The following is a 17,500-nucleotide window of genomic DNA, read 5'->3' as shown; positions in this document are numbered from 1 at the left end:
ACCAGAAAAAATATACATACGTATAGATATATATACTCACATATACCCGGTTATATTAAGTCATTCAAAATCAGTAAAAATATTCAAGTAATAGCAATATAAAAAAAGAGAACTATATACAAATACATACATACATACATACATACATACATACATGTATATGTATATATATATATATATATATATATATATATATGTATGTATGTATGTATGTATGTATGTATGTATATATATATATATATATATATATATATATATATATATATATATATATATATATATATATATATATATAAAAGTTTTAGAAGACCTGGGATTACAGTCATTTTAATTTACAGTAGTGTCACGCTTCAGGCAAGTAAAACAGTTTTACATCAACACACTCGCTCCATCAACGTATTGCTTCAAAACACAGGTGAAAGGAAAGAAAATGGAACCTTTCATAAAACAGGTGAGAAAGGACAAGAATCATTTTTCGCCACTGGCTCTGGATGCAATTTCCTCCTGGAACAAATTCGGTGCCATAAATATCACATCGAACCAATCAGATGGCGCAAGGTTTTGCTGAACCCACCTGGTCTCCTGGTGTCAGTGTACCTCTTTGTCAAAAGTAAGTTATGGTTATCGATTTTTTGCAAACGTATAATCGTCCAGTATGAATTTCCCCATTTATTTTTAATTTACAGATTTTTATATGTTAATTAGGAGAAATCTGTACCATGAAATCACTGTTTATGAGACCAAGTATCAATACAAAGATTTATCAAAAGAAAAGAATTATTATTCTGATATGCATCGATAAGCTATTATTTTACCTAGACCATGAAATCACTATATAAGAGACAAAGTATCATTACAAAGATTTATGAAAAGAAAGTAATTATTATTCTGATATACATTGCTAAGCTATTATTTAAAGCGTTGTAGTCTCACAATAATGTAAAAATATATTAAGACACTGATGAAGACTCTAAATTATTTAGAAGTTTCATCAGAAGTTGGCCAGAACCTCAGAATGGCGCGTAAAAATATATTCTGGATTTTTCCTGAATATTAATCTATTCATTAACATATTGATTAATTAATTAATTTATTCTTTCCCTTCTTTGAGCGAGAAGTGGCCCGCATAAGAAAAAATTTCAACGTAATCTTATCAAAATAGAAAATGCATGTCTCCAATTCAGGCTGCAATCAATCTCGGATTTTTTCCACTTTTACTTTTCCCCGGGATGAATATCTAAATGAGCATAATTATACTCTGCTAGTCGGAGTTGGTTTTGAGTTTTAAAATATAGCTTTTAGGTTTTAACTGATCCACGGAATTACTTAGGAGATTTCTCATTTGTCATCTCTGTATGAGATCTGCCATCGAGAGAAATAGTGGTTTATGTAAGTCGCTAACGTAGGAAGCAATATAGAAGACAGAAATGCATGATATAAAAGCATGAGGTTGTAAGGACGCCATGACATCATTTACATGACAGAGAGGTATAACACATCTACATGTTATTGCCAAATTTTTTGGGAATAAACCACAGTTCATACATAAAAGAATTCTAATTGTATTAAAGCCAAGCATTCTGACTTCCCATTTATTGTACCAACAGGACTAATGCCGCCAGGACGGTTTATGAAACAATTCATTTATGTGAATTCCAATTTTATTTCAGTAAATCATAGATATTGTATGTCATTGCAGAACCTTGACAGTTAATAGCCTATATAGAACTTATATATGTATATGTATATATATATATATATATATATATATATATATATATATATATATATATATATATATATATATATATATATATATATATATATATATATATATATATATATATATATATACATATCCGGTGAATTGCTTCCGTGGAACACTCAATAAATATCAGAGAATTTCTAAGGAAAAGGAAAAGGAAAAGAAAACAACACACATTATGGGAGCGCCAATATTGCTTGGCGGGTCTTCCAAAATATAATTACCATCTACATCATGGCTTCTGACAGAATCCTGGCTGGCTGGAAGTAATGGCGACTTTTGCCAAAGGTCACTTTCCTGTTTTTGTGGGAGCAATAAGAGGAACGCAGGGACAAGAAATACTCATATATATATATATATATATATATATATATATATATATATATATATATATATATATATAGAGAGATAGAGAGAGAGAGAGAGAGAGAGAGAGAGAGAGAGAGAGAGGAACAAAATCAGGATATACTGTAAATGATTTCTCTATTTCTTAAGCAACAATGGTGATTGTTCAGCACTGAATGAAATGTGTTTGCTATTATATTAGTTCTCATAATTAAACAGAAATAAAATATTTCTGATTGTCTTTTGAAAAGCATTATACAGCGCATCATGATGTCAGAAAAATGCTCTATTAGAGAGAAGAGTCTGATGACTATGTTCGGTGCGCACCTGCCCCCAACTCTCTCTCTCTCTCTCTCTCTCTCTCTCTCTCCCCTGAATTCATTATGAAAGAGATCAAGCTCATTACAGGATCACTTATCCTTTCAACTACAGATTTTCATGTCTTTGTATTGATTCTTAGTGTCCTTATCGTTCCCCAAGGTTGATTCAGATAAAATATTTGATCCCCAAAGGCCATCGCTTATGATCTAAGTTGCGACAGATTTTTAATCGTATATTTCAAATGATGAATTGATCGAGTGAAGAATATTATCGCTTTTGATATTAAACCAGAATCAGTGTAGGCGGCTTTGAAATGCTATCGTGACACAATCAATTCATTTGGCTTTGGAGGATTTTAATATTTCCCTTGGGGGCCTTTTGAGCCAAAATAAACTTCTAAACAGACAGTAGTAGAAAATAGAAAATTTAATTTAAAATTAATTTGCCACGAATCATACAGGTGAAGTTAGTTAAGAAATCCTGTATGCTAGGCTAAAAATGTTTGATTCTTAATGATGCATAACCAAAGAGTAACGTGCATTCGTACCATAATATCTGGTTTAAGTGATAAATTGTAACAATTCAGTCAGATTTACTGGCAATTTTGCATAGATAAAAAAGTTATGTAATTGCAGATTTTTTTTATTTGTGAGGGCTAGTGATATTTTGCGTCTACCCGTCCTCACGCAAAAGCTAACTACCGCAGAGATCGGAATGGATAACTTATAATGTTTTTTTTACAGAATTTAACTGTAAATCCTTCTGTGGTAATTAAGGAGCAAATGCTATTTCAGTATCATCTAATACCCTCTCAGTCGCATATGCCACTTCTTGACGTAAACGAAGCTGTCACACCATAAGGGAATTGCCTTCGGAACGTGCTTGAGCTGCTGCTATTACATCCTTCGCCCATGACAAATTGACATGAATGAATTAATGGGACGGTAACTAACAGGGGCTTCCCTCACACCTTGAAGGCTGGAACAATGATTTAACTTAAGACTACTGTATTGTCGTAGACATTTTGATTACATTTTACGTAGTTCTTACAATGACAATACGTTTCTACCTCTGTGTAACCCAGCCTGTTGGAAAATGGTTTTAATCACACAGGTATTGTATTATTGCTACCGCTACTACTTCTAATAATATTTTTCTCTGCAACCTCTTGTTATTATATGCCTTACAATTCGTTGTTTTTATGTATAATATCTCTCTCTCTCTCTCTCTCTCTCTCTCTCTCTCTCTCTCTCTCTCTCTCTCTCTCTCTCCCTCCCCTGCGTTATTAGCTGTTTCCTGCGCCTTTCATCGTTTCATTAGTCTGTGGTTCAGAAGGGATACATTATTTTAGGAACTCGACCGTAATTGAAAATTATTGAACAACACGGGCATTTAACTATATAGTCGCTTTAAGCCCGCATCTGCTAATGATGTGAGAGCTGTAATGCAGAGTTCTGAATGGCGCTTCAGGTTTTGAATAGGAAAATAACTATTCTCAGTACTGTGGTATCAAAGCAAAAAAAACCCTTCCTTTTTGGTTGCCTTTTAAAAAGACAAGAAAGAGGTGTGTGATAAGAATTTTATTTATATTGCTGGTCATAATTGAAATATAAATTTTTGACGAGAATGTTCTTATAAACATCTTTTGCCTCAACTAAAAATATAGCTTAATCTCATGAACTAATTTGCCTGAAGGGACATTGGCGATTTTTTTTATGGCGTTGCCCGTGATTATCACCCATAAATGATAGATCCTCCCCATAGTCTTCGTCGAGATTATTATTCTTGCTACTGGTGTCTTAGTTTTGGAGATTTTTACTGAAATTTGTGACTCCCTGAATGCCAACAGTATCTATGATTAGGTCCATCTATATCATGCTACAAAGCACATGAACATCAGTATGAAAAAAATAGCTTCTGTTGAACGGTGTGAGTGTATTGGTCAATGTTTTTAGAATGCACTTTTGTAGATTTCTTGAAATAATAATAATAATAATAATAATAATAATAATAATAATAATAATAATAATAATAATAATAATAATAATAACAACAACAACAACTACTTTGATATTGTGAAATACTTTGACTATCCTGCACACACCATTCATATGAAAACCAGCTGTTACGGTCGACAAGATCTCTCTAGTCACAGAGTAATCAAGGGAGAAAAAATGTCTCGGCATGGAGATATAGACTCTATTTCATTTCCGTGTTCCATATTCATCTGCTCCCGCCGAATAGTGGCTATATAGCTGAAGTTACTCGAGTCTAGATTGCGTCATAAACTTACTGTCATTTCTTCCTCGAATTGAAATTCTGGGTTACCTTTTTCTGAGCTTATGGGTAAGCAACCACACTGTATCAAATATTCCTTAGGGAAAGGTGTTGTGAACGGGCAGACTGAGCTCAAGCGGCGACATTCGATCTGCCCTCGCCTCTTAGGAGATGTTGGGTGTATCATTCATTTTCTTTACATTTTTTCACGGTTGCTTCCTTTGATATAGATCTGATTTTGTTGTTGTGGTGTAAATGTTTTCTGTCTCTGAGACTGGAACTGATAATAATCTTTGCCTTTGCTCGATTTACAGGTTTTTATCATTTCAATTTACTTGATAGATCTTTCTTTACTTAAACGGCTACCTTCCCTTTATAATAAACAATGGATATGATAATATGATTAATATTTACAAAAGTAGGAAATAAGGAAACCTTTTATTCAACTTATGAGTTATTGGGATTCATGAATATTATCTAAAGGGCTGATTCATATAAGAGCATCTGGCCTGGTTGTTGGTTGTTATTATGGAATGACGTTCAGAATCCACATTATTTTGTAGGATACCAACAGTGTCATATAATTGCAATCTGGTGATAAAACGGCTGTAACAACTGAATAAAGATACTTTTGTAATAAATTCAGACGAAGAATAACAGAGCAAACTTTTAGATAAAATAGTCTTCATAGCATCAACTTTATTCTTCTCGAATTTTTTATTGTTATATTCATGAATTTATTTTCATTGTATTCAATTGGCGTGTTATTCCTTTTCTCAGTCACCTACATATTAATTCGTTGAACCTATTAAAGTCTCGTACTGGAGAATGAAATGGGGTCGCTATTCTACTTTCCAAGAAGAAAATAAATTTCCTTAGAGAACATGAGTACAATATTACCTTCGTTAAAAGCTCTACATAGCCTCGTTTTCCTAGTAAATGGCTTCGGATTAACCTAGGAAGTATGATTTTGGACTTTATGTCCAATCAGATGTTTTTGAGGTAGGAAAGGAAAACCAATACTGAAAAAGGCATTCGTGGAATTCGTGGAAAGACGGAGAGAGAAACAAGGAAAGATAGACAGGGTCCCGGGAAGGGAATAATTATACTGGAGACATTCATTTTACTGACGTTCATTTTGTTTCAGGATTTCTTCGTCAGGTGCATTGTGAATATGTCCTCTATTGCGAATGCATTAAGTTTGTTGAAATGTAGTAATCATTTTATTTCTACATCATAATGAAAATCTGTCTTTATCTTATGCTTTAGGAAACTGAATACGTCATATACATTTACCTTTTTAAATTATCAAGAATATTATTTTTCGAATTGTACATGTTCCTCTTTTTCAAAAATTCCATAGAAGATTATTAGACTTGTCTCTTACCCTTTCAAACCTAATGTTACATTCCTTTAATTTCATTTCCCTTCCGTTATCATAAAGGCTTATTTGCTGTTGCAAAAGAATAAAAATACGAACTCTGCAAAGATTTCTTAGATGCAAACTTGAGGGTTTTGTGTCATTCCGTTGATTTTGTTTATTCCTTGACATGCAAGATCTCCCGATATCTGTAAAGTCTGATTTCCAAAAAGGTTAAATCTATGCAAGAAGAGACTAAATGTATTATATCCACATAAATACATTATCAATTCAGGGACAAACTTTTGCATGTGTTCAGATCATGCACGTAAGAAAGTGTTCATATATGTATTTTACATAACTTTCAATGAATATTTTTTCTTTATCTAAAATAACTGATTGATTAGGATTTTATTTTCAAATGTGGATTGACAGTATCTTTAAGGAAGCATCTAGTAGTTACTTGAACTATAACAATGTATCTACTGGCTCAAGGAAAAAAAGTCCTAGAACCAACTACAAAAACAAGTTTTCATGTCTTATTCGCTAAAAACGTTTCATAAATGGAAACAGGTCGATAGAAACCGACCAAAAATCAACGCGGAACCCGAATCAGTAAAGAGAAGAGGAAACAAGAACCAGTTATTATGATACAACGTCAGCGTTGAAATTGAAATGGTCGGTCTAGGGGAAATTACCCTCACAGATCCCTTGAATTCCTCGTCGGTGGATATTGGGTTAAAGGGCAGATGAATTCATTCATATTGCCGAGCTCTGTTAAGCCTCGCAAGATTTACTGAAAGGCGTCTGGTCTCATTTCCTTGGCGAGAAGGTCGGCGTGGACGCTGGATATCGATCCTTTTTGTGATTAACATTTAAAACAAATGAACTCGAGCATGTTGGGGTTTTTTATCCATAGTGGATTCTTTGAATGCCCTACTTCTGTAACAACAAAAACAACAATCGTAGTGATTATAATGATATTAGTATCAATAATTTTGATAACAAAAGATATAAACGAATTTTTAATTTCAGGAATTTTAATTAGATTGTTTCTTTATTGATGCTATGTTCACTGCAACGGTACCTTAGTGACAACCATAATAGTTTGCTCACAATTGTCATTCCAGTATGAAAAGTTTAGCTAAGAATACAGTCATTTTGGGTAACTTCTATCGCAATGAATGAAATTCGCTTCAGATATTGATTCCGGGATTCAAAACAGAATATACAGCATTTCACTTGAGACAGAATAGAACAGGAATTTTTACATTCAATTCAGTAATTGATGGTTGAGGCGTTCTACCTCATAATGGAACAGGAGAAAAAAAGAACTACGTTTGTATGAATGAGTAACTGATTGATTAATTAATTATTTTGTATGAGGACAAATGAGCCTCAATATCTACTACAAAAAACATAAGTCAAATAAGATCGTGTTCACAAATTACTGATTTAATATATTCATGGTGAAATGCTGAAATTCAAGCATCCAAGTCAAACATTTTAAAAATACGATATTTCGCATAAACATAACAAATTATTGATGGTGCACTCGATTCAAAATGCAAAAATGATGGCAATAACATTACTAACAATACTTGTCAGAAATATTTTTATAGTCGATATCTTTTTTGTGTTATGTGTAATTTAGAGTTAAAATACATGCTCGTAGTAATTTTTGGAACAGTGGAAACCTATATATATGAAAAGAAATAGGGCAGATATTAAAATAACGAGAATATATTTCTTGAAAAATTATTTTTGGGAATGAATGAGAAACTAATATGACTGTGAAATGAAAAGAAAACATTTTACCAGGAGACAAGACCCACACCTCTCTCTCTCTCTCTCTCTCTCTCTCTCTCTCTCTCTCTCTCTCTCTCTCTCTCTCTCTCTGGCTTTGTGGAAACTGAAATGGAGCTTGGAATATCGCAATTATTATTATTATATTTTAAGTCATCATAGAAAAAAACATAATTTGATTAAATATTTGGAATGATGGTATTTCTTTTTTACTAATATCTGGCTATAATTATCAGCTGAACATCGATCCATACTTTATATACTTATCATATCTATTATACAGTTTCTGATAAAATTCCAACAACTTCACAATCAGACGCGATCGCTAAAAGGAATTTAGAGCACCCCGTGAACAAATGGCGCTCTCCATTAATTACACGGAATGATACATCAAACATACTTCCCGGAGAAAGTGACTAAAGGCACGTAAGGAAGAGGGAGCAGGGATGATCATTACAGGAAACAAGTAGACAAAGGAATGGAAAAATTAATTGGTGCATGATTTCCTATTCCTCATTTTCCAGTGAAGTATTATTTTACAACAGCTTATATGGTTTTTAATTGTTTATGAAACTAGGAGCCTTTCTAATAAAAACTAGGTATTATGAATACAACGGTAAAATCCCTTAAGAATCATCATAGTAAAACTATAGTTTATAATGTTTCCTGTCCAACTGATATTTCGTGAATTCGGTATGGATATTATAATAATGCCTTCACTCTGTTTAGAAAGCCATATATCAGACCAATCCACATATGGAATATCTATTGTCCTAGGTAACAGAAGCTCAGATAGATAAAGTGCGGAGTGGAATATCAGTATGACTTTAGGATATGTAAGCGTTCTTAGAAATTAAAAATATAACAATAATTCCTTTTGCCCACGGCTCCTCAATGCACCCATGTATACCAAAAATTGGCAAAACGAAATGAGATTTTAGTAAAAAATACAGATTTCGAAGCGAAAAAAAAAATTATGTCGAAGATCTCTCTTTTTTATATCTCTGTGTTTCTCTTTTATCTCAGTCGTCTACTACTTTACGCAAAGAGAGACAAAGAGAGACGGAAATATACACAGTAGGAGAAAATTTCCTCAAAAAAAACATATTCCGCGTCAGCTGAAAAGGTGAGTTAAGTCAAACATACACTTTCATGAAGAACGTCGAGTTTGATGACTATTTCAAGTTGGAAAGCTCAGGTCGTCAGCTCACGATATAGCCTTAGAATTTTTGTTTATCATTATTATAGTATGTTTCCACATATGAACGTCCCTTATTACTTACATCTCAGAACCATATCACACCAGCACTTATGCTAGAATAAAGCATAACCAGTCAAGAGCTGGAGGGTTGAAAAAATGTAAAAATCGATGTTCAAAGAAATGTTTAAAAATGTTTTTAAGAATTATTCGAAATCATTCTGAATGATAATTAAGTAAGAGCTACATCCTCTAGTAAAATTGAAGTCTGAGCTATGCTTGACTTTTATTATTCTATATATATCTGCTCTCGAGTGTTCAGGCCCGTAAACGATAGCGTTAAATTTTACTGGTTACTTACTGCACGACATAATAGTGTAAAGATCAGTTTATGAAGGCTGCATAATCTTATTTGTAAGATTACTGATCACTCGATGATTCTGGTTAATAAAACGGAATTTTATCTGCTGCCATATATTACGAAAAAAATAGTCTTTTAAAATGTGTTCTAATTTCCTCTTCAAAGATCTGGTTTTGGGTAGTTCTGTCATTACTTGTCTCATTTATCTTTGTTTCAGAAACACGACGAGGAATTCTAGTTAATTAAAGTTCAACGCCTCATGGCAAGATTTAAAAACAAAACTTCTACTCAACCTTCGCGTTAATTAACATACCTGGATATGTTTTCTTAATGAAGATGCAGAAGTCAAAGATAACAAATGAGATGATCCTTTGTAACTCTAAAACCTTGGATAACACAAACGTTTTATTTAAATAATACAAGAACAGACGAAGTAAACTTTTATTTATTTTGAACTCTTTCAGTCTGAGTTTCAACCATCATAATATTTAAATGGAAATTTGATTCTGACAAAAATACCTTAAATACTACTGCGCTACACTCGCCCCTCACGACATACTAGGGAACTGAAAGGTTATACCCTTCGAACGCTACCCCTCTAAAGAGGAATAGACGTATATTTATGTTTATGTGTAAATTTTGTCACCTATATAGGCGAGACCTTTTAAATTCATAAGTATTGAGTCACAAATATCGTTAATTTCGAATTGTCCATACCTGGGGGACGTCCTATTAAGGGAGTGAATTATAAATGATAAGTGCTTTTGCGACAGCTATTAATTTACTTCCAGACCGAAGGACACGGTTCGAAACCCTTATCATGTGCAATTCCTTTGGGTACAAGGCAGAATGCCTTGCATCCAAAGGGAATTGTATTATATATATATATATATATATATATATATATATATATATATATATATATATATATATATATATATATATATACATATATATGTGTGTATGTGTATCTATATATCTATCTATTTATATATATATATATATATATATATATATATATATATATATATATATATATATATATATATATATATATATATAAATATATTCATGGTCTCTTGGTCCAGCAAAATCTCTTGTTCTCTCCCAAAACTGGCCATGAGTACTAATGTATTGTCCTTGAAACCCCACTGTGAGTCAACTTAATATGAATGAATTTATGTATATGACAATTATTCGACGATGCTGCATTACAACCAGAGTAGAGAAATATATAGGGATGGCATTCTCATTCCAGAAGTTTGACCAGGAAATGGAATGTTATCTTCTTTTGGTGCCAGCCTTTCTAAAGTTAAAAAGTCTATTGGTATGTGTGTGTGTATATATATACATATATATATATATATATATATATATATATATATATATATATATACATATATATATATATATATATATATATATATATATATATATATATATATATATATATATATATATATATATATATATATATATATATATATATATATATATATACATTTGTTAAAATTGATTTGGTACGACTGTTTGATCATATACTTTTTTTATAAAAGTATTGTTTTGAAAAGCTTTAGAGTGAAAATATTTAAAAACGTAAGAAAATTAACAACACCTCATTTTATACCACGACTTATTAAGCTTCGCAAGTTTAGCGAAGACAGTTACTGCGAAATATTGAGGATACTTTAACTTAAGTTCGTAAAACTCCCCCGATTTTACGGTGCTATTTTTCTGGCTAAGATATTCCCGCTCCCTCCGACACCCTGCCCCAACTCCCTTTCAAATGTATTATCCAGGAAGCTTTGTAATGAGCCTCCTATAAAGTTAAAGTATGACGGCGTTATGATCCAGTAAATACCACACTAGACTTTACTCCACTCATTTACAAGCTTTTTTACTTGCCTTTTGTTATTCATTATTTATTGCGGTGCGTTCTTTCCGTAATGAAAAGTCCGTGGTAGCCTCAAACTCGGATTCAAGAGCTAAACTTTAAGAAACAAAACCTAAAGATGTTTTTAAATGCCGTATAAAATGTAGCAAATATCAGATGGTAATCATGTTTAGATAAACTAATCAGAAATATGTTAAATAATAAGCTAATAAAGGTGATATATTTATAAAATTATGTTATCAAGTTTTAGTTTCAGACCTTTGACTTGCACAATACTTTTCGTCTTGGATCATTTATAGAAGGATTTTTTTTTTAATAGACGGTCTTATTGCGTTCATTCCTTGGGTATTCAAGGATCTTTTCATTTCCCTTGAGGCTATGATACCTATTATGGACTCTTTTAATTTCTATTATTTATAATTTTGAAAAAAAAAATTATTTGCTTCAATAGAATTGGAGTTTTAATGTTTCACTTTTTTTCATCCTTTCGATTGGTCATCCTTTATTCAGGTAAGAAAGAATTGCTAATTGTTTTGTCATTATATTATTTTCTATATTTATAATAAAAAAAAGTCCTTTTATATATCCAGGTATACACTTATGCCTACCCAATATTGACTGCACGTTCAATAAATCAAGATAGAGGGTTCTGTATAGGAACCATAACATTTGAATGAGTAACATTTTTCACGAAGAACATCCTCATAAGTAGCCAACAATTTTTCACATTCAGTACATGTTGTGCATCAGTGTATTTTAGCAGCATTCTGTTGCACAGAAGAGAAATAAACCCACCTCCCCCAACTCACCTTTTCTCCAAATCATTTTACTTTCTTTCATAAAAGTTGAACGTAAAAGCTGTAGCTTAAAATATCCTAATTAATTTCGGAAAGCGCTCCAACCACTTAATCTCCTGATATGTTTTTACTGCCTATTTAATTAGCCTACTGTTACTAAAGGAGCTCCTACTAAAGGAATACTTGTTTTTTAACGTTTCGTTTAGAACAATTATGTCAGCTGCATCTCTAAATTTACAGTCTCCAAACACATCGCCGATTTTTGTGAAAAGGCTTTGAAGAGATCGTTTTGAGGAGTTTAAGGTGGCAGATTACATTTTTCAGTTTTGTGTAAAAGAAAGCTATTGAGATGGCTTTGTCTGTCCGTCCGCACTTTTTCTGTCCGCCGTCAGATCTTAAAAACTACTGAGGCTAGAGGGCTGCAAATTGGTATGTTGATCATCCACCCTCCAATCATTAAACATACCAAATTGCAGCCCTCTAGCCTCCGTATCTTTTATTTTATTTAAGGTTAAAGTTAGCCATAATCGTACTTCTGGCACCGCTATAGGTACCAACAACACAGACCACCACCGGAACGTGGCTGAGTTTCATGGGCGCGGCTAAGAGTTCTGGGCTTTGACTGAGGCCACCACCGGACCGTGGTTGAGTTTCATGGGCCGTGGCTGAAAGTTTCATACATCATTATACGCTGTACAGAAAACTCGATTGCGCGGAAGAAACTTCGGCGCATTTTTCTTCTTGCTGATTAACAACACCAAGAAGCAAAAGCAGGGCATTTGAAGGAAACTCAGTTTTATTTTTTTCAAATTTAAACCAAACCCAAAATAAGCCCACCACGTAACATAGACTTTGAAAAATATTTCAATTGCCACTGAACAAATATAACTACTTAACAATTTTTCATAGCGATCTTTAAAACAAAATAAAACCAAAATATTGATAACCAAAAATGTAAAAACTTATCGAACACGCACTTTCATATTTTTTGCTTAATTTCCTCAGCTGCGAAAACCAGGGTTGGATGCTTCGCCCTAAACTGATAGATACAGCATATACGATATAGTGATGTGACCTTGACAGCTTAGTTTCTACAGAGAACACTGCAATTTCCTTTGTTGCTTATTCTTCCTAAAGTTGCGCATACTACTCGCTTCTTGCATATTGTTCAATCGTAAGTGTGGGCGTATGTTAACGTGATATGCCTTTGCACTTTTTTTTTTTTTTTACTTTATCGGTCTGATTTAAAATGGCAGATTTCCTTAATGCATGTGATAAACCGACATATTCGCTAAAAAAAAGTGATTTACCGACATTGTACATTTAAAGCGGCGAGAAATTTCTTCCTCAGCGTGTTTGTCAACTAATATCTTGAAAATTCTTTTAAAGTTGATGCGGCTTAAGTCTTCCCTCATCTGACAGGTTCTTAAGCTGTGAAAGTTTGACCAGCTTTCTCGGATAGACTTGCTCCAACAGCCTCCACTTCCGAGAACTTAAACATCCAGGAGGAAGGTAACAGAATTGTAAATTTAATACATCCCTTCCTTGGCAACTGAACAGGAGTGGAAAGCTGAATATCTCTGTAATAGCTACTCACTCTGTCTATCTTTTTATTAGTCTCTTTCTTTCCACGGAATGCATGTACTGATACGCAGTAAGTCACAAAGAAGGTAGTTCTAACTGGATGGAAATTACCGGAAAAGTTATTGTTTGACATTGTTTTTTAACCAGATTCAAATAACATACGCTTCTTGACAACTTGATCACCTTTTAATACGCAATCGTCTCGGTAATTTTAGAACAAAGGTATTTCCACCTCAAAAACTATAAACAACAAGGTTGACGTCATTAGAACCACACGGTCCGGTTCACCTGGGTTTTATCATACGCAATCGTCTCGGTAATTTTAGAGAAACAAAGGTTTTCCGTCAGTCCGGCAAGAAACTATAAACGCCTACCAACAGATCGGAAGTGTATTTGGGGTCCACGAGTTTCTTCTCCTACTCTCCTCTGCACCTCAGTTTGGATTCCTGCTATAAGGTTTCTCGGACTGGTGCCAGTTTCACGGAGGCACGCATCTTTCATTTCTCAAGACCCACGTTGTCGTCTTGTTAGTCACCGATTCTCATCATTTGCATAACCCAACAATCTCAAACCAATAAACCGTTCCATGATTTTCATCCTGGGTATTATTATCATCAGCCCTTCTCTGTCAGCGCGCATATTATTTTAAAACGATCATTCAGCTATTATCGATGCTTATCACTTGTTGTTTTGTTGTGTCAGCGATGTCATTATTTGTAGCCGTATATCTTGTTTAACCAGACCACTGTCTGATTCAGTTCGTTAGCGATGTATTTTTCGTGGAAGATTAATGCCATTTGGAATCCGAAGCATTTTTACTATCACCAGGTAGCGACCCAGTAGAAATTAGCATTTAACTTCAAATTCAAATTCTGGAAGAAATGGGTACAAGATTAAACAGCATATAAGAAACAGCAGTGCTGCATGTACAGTAAGTTTACACGAGATATATGATCAATTTATTCCAAAATCATTACTAACTTTATTCAAGTCAGTGTACCTCCAAATTCAGTTCAAAAGAATAAGAACGTGTATAAACAAGGAAAAGACGGAAAAAGCAGAAGTTATTGATTAGCGTGTGTGCCTAAAAATCATATCCAATAAAAGCGTCACTATTTTCATTGTCAAATTCTTTCTGCAACATTTCTAATCAACTTCAGAGTGGACACCACAGAAAAATAGCAAAACCAATTCGTCCTTTTTTTAGTGAATCACCACGAATAAATTATTTTTGACGTGACCTGTCTTAAAAATCGCTTGGCAATATTTACGCGCCTTCCATACACAGAGAGGTCATTTTGTTCGTTACAGAATATTGCTTCGTTTTTTATCTCTACGGTTTTTTCTCGCTCACTAATCTAGATTTGATTCATCGCCAGGTACTATCGGAATTACGACATACAGTTTCATATCTGTTTTTATATAAATTGATTGACTCCATGCATTATAAAAAATTTCCTTTTATGAAAATTTTTCACTTTTCCAGTTGTTAGCATGAATTTTTTTTATGAACGGATTTAGCACTTTTATGTATGTTACACCATTTTATGTAGAACTATTCTCTTTCCTAATCTTATCACAATAAGACAGAAATAGAAATTGTCATATGACCTCCATGGCCTTGACAATAGGTTTGGTTGGAACTTGGAAGCAAAAGCTGTACAAGTTTTATATCACTTTCTTCTTTATGTTTGAACAATAATATTCAAAATACAGATTTTCATTTGAAAGCGCTTTTGATTATCTTTTTTTTGTGGGGGTGGGGCCGGTCCCAGTAGCTTATTTCTTCAGTTGTCTTTAAATAATGATTAGATAATACAGATAATGAGTAAAGTCTCCATTTCATAAAAACAACACACCAATCGAAATTGTGGTTATTGTGAACGAAAGGTTGTCATTCGCTTGCAAAGTTTTTTAATGTGTGTAATTTCAGATTTATTGAATAAAAGACTTCAGTGCTTATGAAAATATCTTACTCTTCATTTTTAACTTAATAAAAACTATGGAAGTGACTCAACTTTGGTGTACATTAACTTTTCCATGTTCTTCAGATATTTAAACATGTTTTATATCACTGTCGGAACACTGAACACGCCTAATACTATGCATCTCAGCTATCGTCCTTACAAGAAAAGACTTCCCTCATTCCCCAGAAGCATTGTTTGAAGACAGGGATTACGTGGAAATGAAATTTTAAAATTTTTCGTCTATTCTTCTAAGTTCTTGAATCTTTTCCGGGTTCATGCATTTCTATTATGACCGACAAAAGGAGAGCTGCATTGTTAAAGTTGCCTTCGAATAATTCTGGAACAGGGTATTCCGTCATGAACAAAAGATTCATATGCCCAAGATATTTCATTTTCTGTGGGCTTTAACATACGAGAACAATCTCACATACTGAACACGTGCCGTTAGTACGAGAGTGCTATAATGGTGATTTGGGTTATTGTAACTAAAGTTGGAATTAAACCCTACTTCTGAGAACATTATTGATAAATATTGATAAAAGTCCTTATTCATAACAATGATAGGCCTCACGACAGTCGGTATATTGTTGCTACCATCATTATTGTTATCACCATGTTTGATATCGTTATCAATATTATAATTATCATTATTCACAACGCTTTAAAGAAAGACCATTCATATTATGAGCTGCATTCCTGAACACCTGATTGATTCTAATATTCCGTTACATGCATTTTACAGTACATATCAAACGTTTATCCCTAATTAACTCTTAAATTGTGAAACAATTACAGACAATGTTGATTTATAAGCGATTAGTTTTAGCCCGGTTAAAGCAAATAAAAATTTTCCTTAATTTTCTGGTAATTTACTAAAAATAACTTCCAAACTTTAATGAACGGGTCATATGTCATTATAACTTTTAGTATCTAATGTGAAAAGCGACATAATGAAAATGTCTACTACAATGCGATAATTAGCAGACATAAGGTGATTATCCGACGTACGAAGCTTCAAAACACAAAAGAGAACATTGAATTGGAAGTACTTGTGCTTTAATACTTTGTATTAAAGCACAATTGGTTATTGATCAGAAAAAATACAATGCGATTAAAATGAAAGGACGCATTCCCGATGCTATTGAACACAAACCCGAGTGAAGGCCACTGAATATATATGTATAAGTAATTTTATGCGTGACAAATAACCCTTACTTTCATATTTTGAAAACAGATTTATAAAGACACAAATTTATTCATGAATGAAGACAATATTGCACGTCTCAAGTTAAATGCTGATTTTTTATCCATTAACAAAAATTCTTCCTTAACCTAAAGCCTTCCTTGCTGCGAATTTTAGAGATCCGCTTCTATTCCGTATTCAGTTCCATAAAAAGTGACAGGACTTGTGTAATAATTTCGTCTCATACTTTAGTTCTACTGAAAAATATTCCCGGCTTTTCTAAATGTTCATCTGTATTTTTGTTTGTCCTTTCCCTCCTCGCCAGCTACCATCCAAAAATAAAAATAAAAAAAATCCCCCCACTGATTTTTCCAGTACTCCCCGTACGTTACTTTCCCCACCTCGACTTTTCAGACCACCAATAATTTTCAATCACTTATCCGACTCTTTTCCCAAAAAAAAAGAAAAAAATGAAAACTGACATTTCACCCTGTCGGTGCAAAGGTCATAGTAAATATTCTACTAACGCATCACCAATTTGTCGAGTGTATTACGGTGTGATGTGAAATCAGCTAAAAGTTTGCACAGTTGCATTAGTCTTTCATAATGCGAGGAAAACACGTATACAAATTGGAGAGGGAT

The 17,500-nt window shown here is 33.2% G+C and overlaps 1 long non-coding RNA gene across 1 annotated transcript in view; it reads right to left on the bottom strand.

Annotated features, from left to right (window-relative positions):
* The window catches only part of LOC136851598 (uncharacterized), a 226,683-nt gene that overhangs the window by 149,096 nt on the left and 60,087 nt on the right, over positions 1–17,500 (bottom strand). The window lies entirely within an intron of this gene.

The sequence above is a fragment of the Macrobrachium rosenbergii genome, chromosome 23, assembly GCF_040412425.1.
Source record: "Macrobrachium rosenbergii isolate ZJJX-2024 chromosome 23, ASM4041242v1, whole genome shotgun sequence".
In the NCBI taxonomy this organism is placed as follows: domain Eukaryota; kingdom Metazoa; phylum Arthropoda; class Malacostraca; order Decapoda; family Palaemonidae; genus Macrobrachium; species Macrobrachium rosenbergii.
The sequence above is the reverse complement of the archived record's forward strand: the minus strand, read 5'-3'. Positions and strand labels throughout refer to the sequence as shown.